The sequence below is a fragment of the Myotis myotis genome, unplaced genomic scaffold (genome assembly GCF_014108235.1).
Source record: "Myotis myotis isolate mMyoMyo1 unplaced genomic scaffold, mMyoMyo1.p scaffold_m19_p_4, whole genome shotgun sequence".
Lineage (NCBI taxonomy): Eukaryota > Metazoa > Chordata > Mammalia > Chiroptera > Vespertilionidae > Myotis > Myotis myotis.
Window position 1 is genome coordinate 57,123,196 of NW_023416346.1, and position 9,730 is coordinate 57,132,925.

Below are 9,730 nucleotides of genomic sequence, written 5' to 3' on the forward strand. Positions count from 1 at the left end.
TTCAGAAAACTGACAGACATGAAGCCTTAGAGATCTCCTTCAGAAGTGCCCAAGTCTAGTTTATAATAGGTTAGTTTACTTTACTTGAGACCCATATTGCAATCTGAAACAGGAACTCCTCTTTGTTTCATGTTCTTTCATGTTCTTCCCCTAGCAGCACCTGGAACAAAGTGGGCTACATGGTAGACACTTAGTAAATACTTACTGACGCTATCACTTAGAAAAGCTTCAGATTCTAGGTAGCAAGGAACACACTTCTGCAAAGAGTAGCTTATAAGAAATTATAGCAATTCCCCTATGAATTTACCTGTGGAAAAATATGGGGAAATAGTAGGTGAAATGTCACTGGATATAATTAAGGAGTTTTATTGGCACTCTCCCTAATGAGACAAGGAGAGTGGACTTAGACCAAGGATAATAGCTTAAGAAAGAGTAAGAATGAGAATTCACCAGTATTATTAATGAGGGACCATGATGAATCTAAATCTCATAAACAAGGGATAATTTAAATATTCCATTACTGTTATGAAAATACTGTTCTAACTGCTGGTTTTAATGTTTTCATGTGTCTCTGTTTTGCTATATAATTTTATGTAGTAAAAAGTACAAAGTTATCATTCTAATCACAAAAATCATTCAATTCTGGATGGTGAACTGCATTCATTCCATCTAATGTTTACTATTTTCATCATTCCATAAAATAAATTCACCAGTGACTATTCCTAAATTTTTAAGATATCTGCCATAATTAGGTGTTCTCAAATTTAAAGTGTGTAACAATTACCTGATCTGCTGGTTAAAAGTATATTACACTCATTAGTCACTATTCTTTGAACATCTTGTACTATCCATTGCTATCCAATTTTAGAGTGGCAAAAGAATAAAATGTAATCTGAGATCCCTAGATTAAGGAGAGGTAGTTTTGACTGCTAATAACTTATTTTTTTTAAATATGGAATGCTTCACAAATTTGCATGACATCCTTGTGCAGGGGGCATCCTAATCTTCTCTGTATCATTCCAATTTTAGTATATGTACTGCTGAAGTAAGCACAAGCTCTGATAACTCTTTAGCCATCAATATAGCAAATCTTGTCATATAAGATGTGGCTGCTGCTTATGTGAATTAGAAAAGAACACACAATAGGATGAGTAAATTTTCTTCAAAGCCACATTAGATTTCCCAAGCTTCCTGGTGCAAGGTAAATTTTTAATATAGCAAAATTGGCATGAAGTTCTGCAGAAAGTACTGGGTGCAATTCAAATTTGAGCATGTTCTTTAACTGTAGAAATCAATAGTTGGAAGGTGAAAAATAATGAGCTCTATTACAGTGGTAATAGCTTAATGAGGAATTTGGGACTTTTTTCTCTACTTGCTATTGTTTTTCTAGACTGGCCTCCTGTCAGAAATTGCTTTAAAAAATAGTACAGAGTGGATTAGAAAGTCAAATTCAGATCTATGTGAAAATCCTACATTTAGCATAACTTTTTTTCACATCATACTTAGTATCTGACACTGGATCCTAAGTGTCCATGAGATTTGTGTTCATAGCTGGTAGGGGCTACTTTGCTGTGCTGGAACAGAGATGGGGGTTTCTTCAGCACCTGATGCCTCTAACCCTGAAAGCCAAAGATCATTAAACAGATTATAAAGGAAGCCATGCAAATATGCAAGAATGATATGAACACCTCTCCTTCTTATTAAGAAAATGAATAATTCCATCCAACCACACTTTGCTCCCAATGCAAATGTGTATGGGTTTTTTTGTATATATATAATTTCTCTTACTGAAGGCTGGGCATTTTGAGATATGCCCGCTTGCTACTCACCACCAAATAGCTTTGGAAAGTGTAAGAAGGAAATGCCCAGCATTCAGCTGTGTGAAATGTCCATGCTTTGAGATTGAAGGGAAAATATTTTCCAATATTATTATCTAAACAAGGCACTTTTGCAAGGCATTCTGCAGCAAGGAAGAGTAAAGAGCTCTTTTTTCAATGAATACACACACACACACACACACACACACACACAGATGCGCATGCTCACCAGGTCCTCAACAAAACTGTAAAATGAATTAGGTTCTCTTTGGCTCTCATTTACTCTCTCTGTACTCACAACTTTCTCTCCTTTTGGCACCCTCCGGCACCTACTGATTGCCTCCTCCATTTCTCTTATGCTGTCTCCTAAGGTGAGACCTCCTAGAAAATATCTTAGGTACTGAACTGTTCCCTCCCTGTCTCCCAAATCACATCCAATGTTATTCATCCTCTATCCTACTTTATCAGAACCCTGTTGCCTATTTAAGCTATGTTGACACTACCCCTTCTCACTAGCTGCCATGTTGTAAAAAGCACTGTGGAAAGGCCCATATAGTGAAGAACTGAAGGCTCCTGCTAACAGCCATATGAGTGAGATTGGAAGTATACCCTTTAGCCACAGTCATGCTTTCAGATGACTGCAGCCCTGAATGACAGCTTGACTGAAATCCCTAAAGGTAGTGAGATAACCAGTTGGTTTACTAGAAGGTGAGTTTTGCTACACTCCAAATGTAGTTCTATCTCAACCTGGATTCAAGTACTAATGAACTATGTTATTTTAGGCTAGTCTCTTAATCTCTCTGTGCCTCAGCTTCTCATTTGTAAAATATTGTAAAATCACACTTACAAATGTGATTTGTAAAAAGCTCCTACCTTACAGGATTGTGAGGATTAAATGAGATAACATGTACAACACTTAGCAAAGTTATCTGGCTCAAAAGAAATAGTAGTAGTAGTAGTTATTGTTGTTATTTTATTAACATCCCTATATGCTATTAGAAGAAAAGAGTTATCCATTCTGGCAGAGATTATTAGTGCCCACCAAATATTTTATGTACTGCCTTACATTTCCCAGCCTCCTTTGCAGTTAGGGTAGGGCCTTGTGACTGGTTCTGGCCAATGAACTATGAGCAGAGTAATGTGTCATTTAGAGACTGAAATATGTAGGGGCTAGTGTGCTGTCACCTTGTCTCTTTTCTCCACATCAGCCTTGCATGAGAGAAATGAGCCTCTGATTAGTGCATCCTTATTTAACAGATTAGGGCACTGATGTACAAAAATAAATATAAGATCAAAGTGACTTTCATATGCAGTGACTTTATGTTTAGTCTCATGTATACTGTATAACAGACCTTTTACATAAACAAAGATTATGTTTCCAAATTCACCATTGCATGTAATTTCCCTCATGAAACTGTATCTAATAAGTAGAGAAAAATAGAACCCTGTTGAGACAAAGGTGCTGGGTGGTTAGTTAGGCAACTATGTAGGCAACTCTCTCCCATACTCCTGCCTCAACTAGGAAATTTCAGCTTCATGTCTTAGAAAAAATGACAAACTTATCCACCATGGACCTGAAGTATTATTCTTAGTTTCAAGGCAACAAATTATAAAATTATGTATGCTGTGCAACTACTATGAACAAATCACAGAATGTTAGAGATGATAGTGGCTCTTAGAGGTCATGTCATCCAATGCCTACACTTAACACGTGAGGACACTGAGGCCAATGAAGGGGGAAATAGATGACCCCAAGATGATCAAGCCAGATAATGATAGTCCTGGGGATAAACAAGGTCCCCTACCTCTTATATCAGTAATGTTTGTACTAATGTCCACTACTCTGACATATTATAACTTAAATATACATGGCTTTGTTTCCTTTCTTTGGTGTGGGACCATGGAGTTAAATGAAATATTGAAACAGCACATCAAAATAAGCTGAGAAAAAGTCCTAGATTTCATTGAAATATGAGAAAAGTTAATTAAGGGTGTGTAAATATATCCAGGAAAAGAACATTAACACACCAAACCCCTATCCAAAATCCTCTAGAATCATTCATCACCACAAAGCATCTGTGCTGTCTATGAAGAAAATGCATTTGAAGTTCTTTTTCCCCAGGATGGGATTGCACAGAAGCATCTACCGTTATTCCCATTAACTTCTGAAGTGACTGGCTGGCTGGCAATAAGGATACAGCATAAGGTTAGTGTCAGGAGTATGGCCTGTTAATGCATTGGGGGGGGGGACACTAGCTGGTTTGTAGAAGGAGTGGTCCCAACTTGTGTCTAGGTTTCTTAAACCTTAGGTCAGATCAAATGATCATCAACCCAGCCTGACCCTTTGGTCTCCAGAAGCAGCAAGGACCAAAGGCTTTCATTCATCCATGAGGAGCTTGCACCTCTGGCCAAATATCTGTTCAGCCCCTTCAGTCTCTCCATCTTTAGTCTCAGGATCATGTCAAAGGAGAAAACATCATTGGAATGAAATTTGTCTTGATTTCAAACTGCTTTTCTGTGGGAAAGCTCCTAGCTTGCTCTCTCCATTTTCACTGCCAACTTGTACACTAGTAAATCTCAGCATGCAGCTGAAGGCCACATAGGCCGCGCTGCCCTGTGTAGGCCTTGAGAACATTCGTCATGTGTTATACACCAGAGGCTTGAATTACAACATGTATTGCTGAGGATGAGCCATTTATAAGAAAGACATTTTTTTAAAGTATATTCTGTTAACTTTGATATCATCTATGCCTAGAAATGGAATATTTTCTTTCCTTGGTGGCAGGCAGGCAGTGGGCATATAGGGCCTAATGAATACACCTGCCAGAGTACCACCATTATGCAGAGTGTTGACAAGGCAAAACATGGTGCATAACCATGTGAGTTTGTTTTTTTAGATGTTCCAGTTGTCAGTGGCTTAGTGCAATCATTAGTGAATTCCCTCATGGCCCAGAATGTACATCACCTGGACCTGCTGATTGGTATATATTTCAAGTTTATTCACTTACCTGCATTTTCATCAATTGCATTTTCATCAACTTAGATTTTTATTACTGCCTAAATGTCTCTTTTTCTGTTATTTCTTAAGTATTATTTTAATTACCTATATAAAATATATGGTATATAGTAGGTCTAGTATATAACATATAACATGTAACATATAACATGTAACATATAACAGAACCTATAACATATAACCTATAACATATGAAGTGTGATGTGATATATTATATATGATATATAATAATTATGTGTGTGTCCACAAATATACACAGACATATATGTATATGTGGTTGAATGTTGTGATTGTGTTTGTGAGTATAGTGTTCATGACACTTTTAAGAGAGCTACTATTTAAATATTTGATCTCCATCAAGTATAATTACCCTAAGCAAGTCTTTAACAATGAAGTAATTTGTTCCACATTGCCATGTCCCTATTTTCATTCTCAAATCATTTCTCCTCAAGGTTTAGAGAGAATGCAGTTTGGGAGTAATGAATGCTTTGGGGCAGTGGTTCTCAAACTTCAGCATGCATCAAGATCCCCTGGAGGGCTTGTTAAAACACAAATTGCTAAGGTCCATTTGATTCAGTAGGTCTAGTGGAGAGTAAGGTGCTGAGAATTTGCATTTCTAACAAATTCCCAAGTGATATTGATGCTGCTCCAGGGACCATATTTTGAGAAGCACTGCTTTGGCAGCTGTGAAGAAGAGGCTTGGAAGCTTGCTGTTGCAAACCTGCCTGACTCTGTCTCTGATTCCATAGAGCCAAAATGGTTCCTAGGGCATAAAGCGAGAGAAAAATAAGACATCTGTTTGCATGTCAGGTTTAAGGAAAAGGCCTGTAAGTTTTACCCCACACCTGTCCTACAAGTATGCATGTTTGCCCAAAATGAGGTAACCCATACTTGCTGTGAGAAAGAAGAGAGGGGAAATATAGAATAACATATACTAGTGGACCTGTCCACACTTACTGGACACTGATCTTTAGACTATGACAGATGAAGAGGAAAAAAAAATGATGAGCTTACCAGTTCACCTCTGCCCTAGGCAAGTTTAATGTTGTAAGTCTCAAAATGTTGTGTGACAATTTAGATAGCAGGGTCCTCAGCAGACCTTCTTGATGTGAACCTCAGGGTTACTGGCCCAGGAACTCACACTTTAACAAGTGATTCTGGTGCAGGTGACATAAGTACCACATTTTAGGAAGCATTGTTCTAATGTAAAAATGCAGAACACATAGGAAATGGGCCAGAACAATGCTTATTCTAAAAAATCTAGAGGCAAGTGTCATTTCATATAGTGCAGGCAATATACCCAGGGCTATCAAGCGAACGGAGTGATCAGAGTGAAATTTGTTCCTGTAAATAAATGGCATTTAGGATTTCTGGAAATGTAAACATCGTTTTTGTTTAGTAAAGAAGCTATTTCCAGCACTGACCTCATTCATCTACACCTAGAAATGGAATATTGAAAACTGAGTTATGCAATGCTTTTGTATATTTACATAATTTCTTCAAAGTACTTGTTATTAACTCACTGCATCCTCAATAGCACCTCTATGAACTCACCTTGCCCCATTTCAAAGATTAGTAAATAGAAACCTAGAGACCACTTTGCCCCTGGTCACACGAGTTAAATAACTGAGCTAAGATTAGAACTCAGACCTCAGGATTGCCCAGAGACCCCTAACTTGTGCTAGGCTAAAGTTAGATGAAGAGATAACTGAAAAATACACTTTATGATATACCAGGTTGGCATCTTTTATGGGTGCTACACCATGTTTTTGTGCTGGAAGCTCATAACACATCGTGCTAGTTAACAGGAACCAGAATAAACAAGCAGATTGCCTCCTCACTTAAGTGTGTTTTGCCTTCTGGGCTACCCTTCAAAATCCTTTAAGATGGCAGTCACAAGAGGGGGGGTGGGAAGGAGGAAAGACACAACCTATGCCCATTACTTTCATTACTATTTGAATTATCATTGTTTTGGGAAAGCAACAGAAGACTCTGCTCAGCTATAAGCTTTTATAAAAAGTTATTTTGGAGAAATTAGCATAATATGGCATTCCTTTGCCATCTGAAAACTGTATTTACCTGAAGCAGCTGTCCCTAACTGCTAGATACCCTCATATATTCAGTATGGCCCCATTGATCTATATAATGAATGGCTTTTGCTAAATAAATAAAAAAATCATTGAGGAAATATAGACCAATCAGGGCCATGTTCAAAGAGTCAGGACACAATCACTCTGCAGTTGCTTAGAACATGCAACACCCTTTAAATTTAAAGACTATGACACAAAGTCCTGGTCTTGAAGACCACCCAACAAGAGGATTTAGAAGACACAAAGCCACTGACCAGGAGACTAGACGTGTATAAATGTCAAGTGTTGGCTGGAGCCTTCAATCTAACTAAAACCCTCCTATCCTACTGGTCAAGTCAAAATACATATATTTCACCCCTACCTGCCCTCCTTGTCCCTAAATCACATTAGAGGTTTAAAAAAAAAGAACCCTTATTCTCCTAGTTTCTGCCTAATTATTAGGGGAGGATAGGAATTTTGAAATGGGCTTCTATTTATTTGCTTTTTATATACTCTATTAGCATTCCAAGTTGTCAGAATACTTGATGTTCTGTAGCATTTGGGTGGGGGAGCTATCAATAAATAGAGCTATGAGAGTACAGCCCACTGTTAGCATGGCTTGCAAGCCATCCTATCTAATAATAGACAAAGATTGAAATTGACCGTACCTTCGCTACGCCTCCTATGGGCTAATAAGCGAGATATGCAAATTAACCGCCAACAAAGATGGAGGTTAATTTGCATATACCGGCTGGAAGCAAAGACTGAAGACAACATGGAAGTGAAGTGCTACAGAAGGGAGCTAAGTAGAGGCAACTGGGAGACGGGAGGGCAAACCCAGCCACAGCAGCTGGGGATGGGAGGGGAAACCCAGCAGGAGGGGAAACCCAGCCGAAGTGGCTGGGGTGGGAGGAGAAACCCAGCCGGAGCGGCTGGGGGCAGGAGGGCAAACCCAGCCACAGTGGCTGGGAGGCAGGAGTGAAGCCTGCCTCAGCAGGTTTCGCTCCCTTCTCTGCTTTGCTCCAGCAGCAGGAAGCCCTATTCTTGCAGGAATCCTCCTGCAATGGGCCTCTAGTCCCATATAATAAAAGCTTAATATGCAAATCAACCAAACAGTGGAACACCCAGTGGAATGACTGATCGCTATGATGTGCACTGACCACCAGGGGGAAGATGCTCAACACAGGAGCTGCCTGTAGCCCACAGGCCCCAGGCCAGCCAAGGTAGGTGTCAGCAGGGGCCCCCAATCGCCCTGCTGGTCGCCCCACAGAGGGAAGCAACCATTGGCAGCAGCAGGGGGCGTGGCTGGTAAATGGGAGGCACCAGGCCAGCCAAGGCAGGTGCAGCAGGGGGCCCCCTGATCGCCCCACCAGTCACCCCACAGATTGGCCCTGATGACTGGCCAGGCCTAGGGACCCTACCATGCCCAAATTTTGTGCACTAGGCCTCTAGTCCTATATAATAAAAGCCTAATATGCTAAATGTCCAGTTGACTGGCTGGCCATTCAACCAATCAAAGTGTAATATGCTAATGATATGCTAAGGCTGCTCAACTAGTCGCTATGATGTGCACTGACCATTGGGGGCAGATGCTCCAACTGGTAGGTTAGCTTGCTGCTGAGGTCCAGCTGATAGGGACTGAACAAGACAGGCTGGACACGCCATGGAGCCCTCCTGTGCTCTGTCCCCAGCTGGCCAACCTCCTGCATCCCTCCCTGGCCCTGATGGTGCACCAGTGGGGTCCCTCGCCCTGAATTTGTGCACTGAGCCTCTAGTTGCATTATAAAAACACACTCTGGAGTTTCCCTTATTACCTTCTGTGTTCAGTAGCTGGCCTCTGCCCAAAGTTAGACTGAAATACCTTGGGCACTTGACATTTAACCTTCCATTTCTTTCCCCTCTTGTCTTTTTCCTCTACCACAGGAAGCAGGAGAGATTAATCTCACTTAACAAGATACAGAAACAGTTTTCATAAAAATAAGGGTGTAGAATGCAAGAAAAAAAAATGCCTATTGTAAAATAGTGCTCAGTATCAAAGACAGAAGCAAAGCAATACGTAAGTAATTTTCATCAGAGCCCAATTTTTTAAAGCTGATTAATCCTCTACTTTTCAAAATATACAAGTAATACAATAGGTCATATTAATATGATTTTCTTCTTCCCTGATATACTTCAAAACCTCTCTCTGGGCAAACAGTTGTTTGCAAAGCAAAATTGAACATTCAGTTCCCTTGTGTATCCCCCGCTCCCACCATGTATTTCCATGGAATTGCCATTTGCAACTATCCTGCCTAGACAGCTTGTGGTTTACAGCCTCCAGTCTGTTTTGATTTTGAACACAAATCATAGTGGTCTTCTAATTGCTGTGGTACCAGGATGTGGGGAAGGTGCTGTGGGATAAGTATATAACTGTGTTCTGGATTGATTAATAAGGGCAAGTCACGACTCTGCATTGTCTCCTTTTCCTCTCTTTTTTGCTTCCAGTTTGCCCTTTCTACTCTCCTGGCAGATAGTGTGAGTTTTTAAAAGAAGTAAAAAAAATTATAAAGCCCCTTTTTTTTCTGTTTCCCCCAACTATCTCAAATCTTACAAGAAAACTGAGACTTGCAGAACTTCTGCATTTCTCCTAGAAGAAATGAATCTGGGTTGACATGCCAAGGTCAGATCTTGAGATAGTGACCCAGATGTAGACTCTAGCTCAGTGTTGAACAATACAATAAATAGCCATTTATTGATTACTTACTATTACAAAGCACTTCATATGTTTCCTCCCATTTCATCTTCACTACTTACTATTATAATCTGCATTTTATAGCTTTAGAAACTAA

General features: G+C 39.8%; 1 non-coding gene across 1 annotated transcript; it reads right to left on the reverse strand.

Annotated features, from left to right (window-relative positions):
• Positions 1-946: 946 nt before the first annotated feature.
• Positions 947-1,053, reverse strand: LOC118654803. Its single transcript, XR_004967070.1, has one exon. It is a non-coding gene; the product is annotated as a U6 spliceosomal RNA (small nuclear RNA).
• Between the last annotated feature and the right edge of the window lie 8,677 nt (positions 1,054-9,730).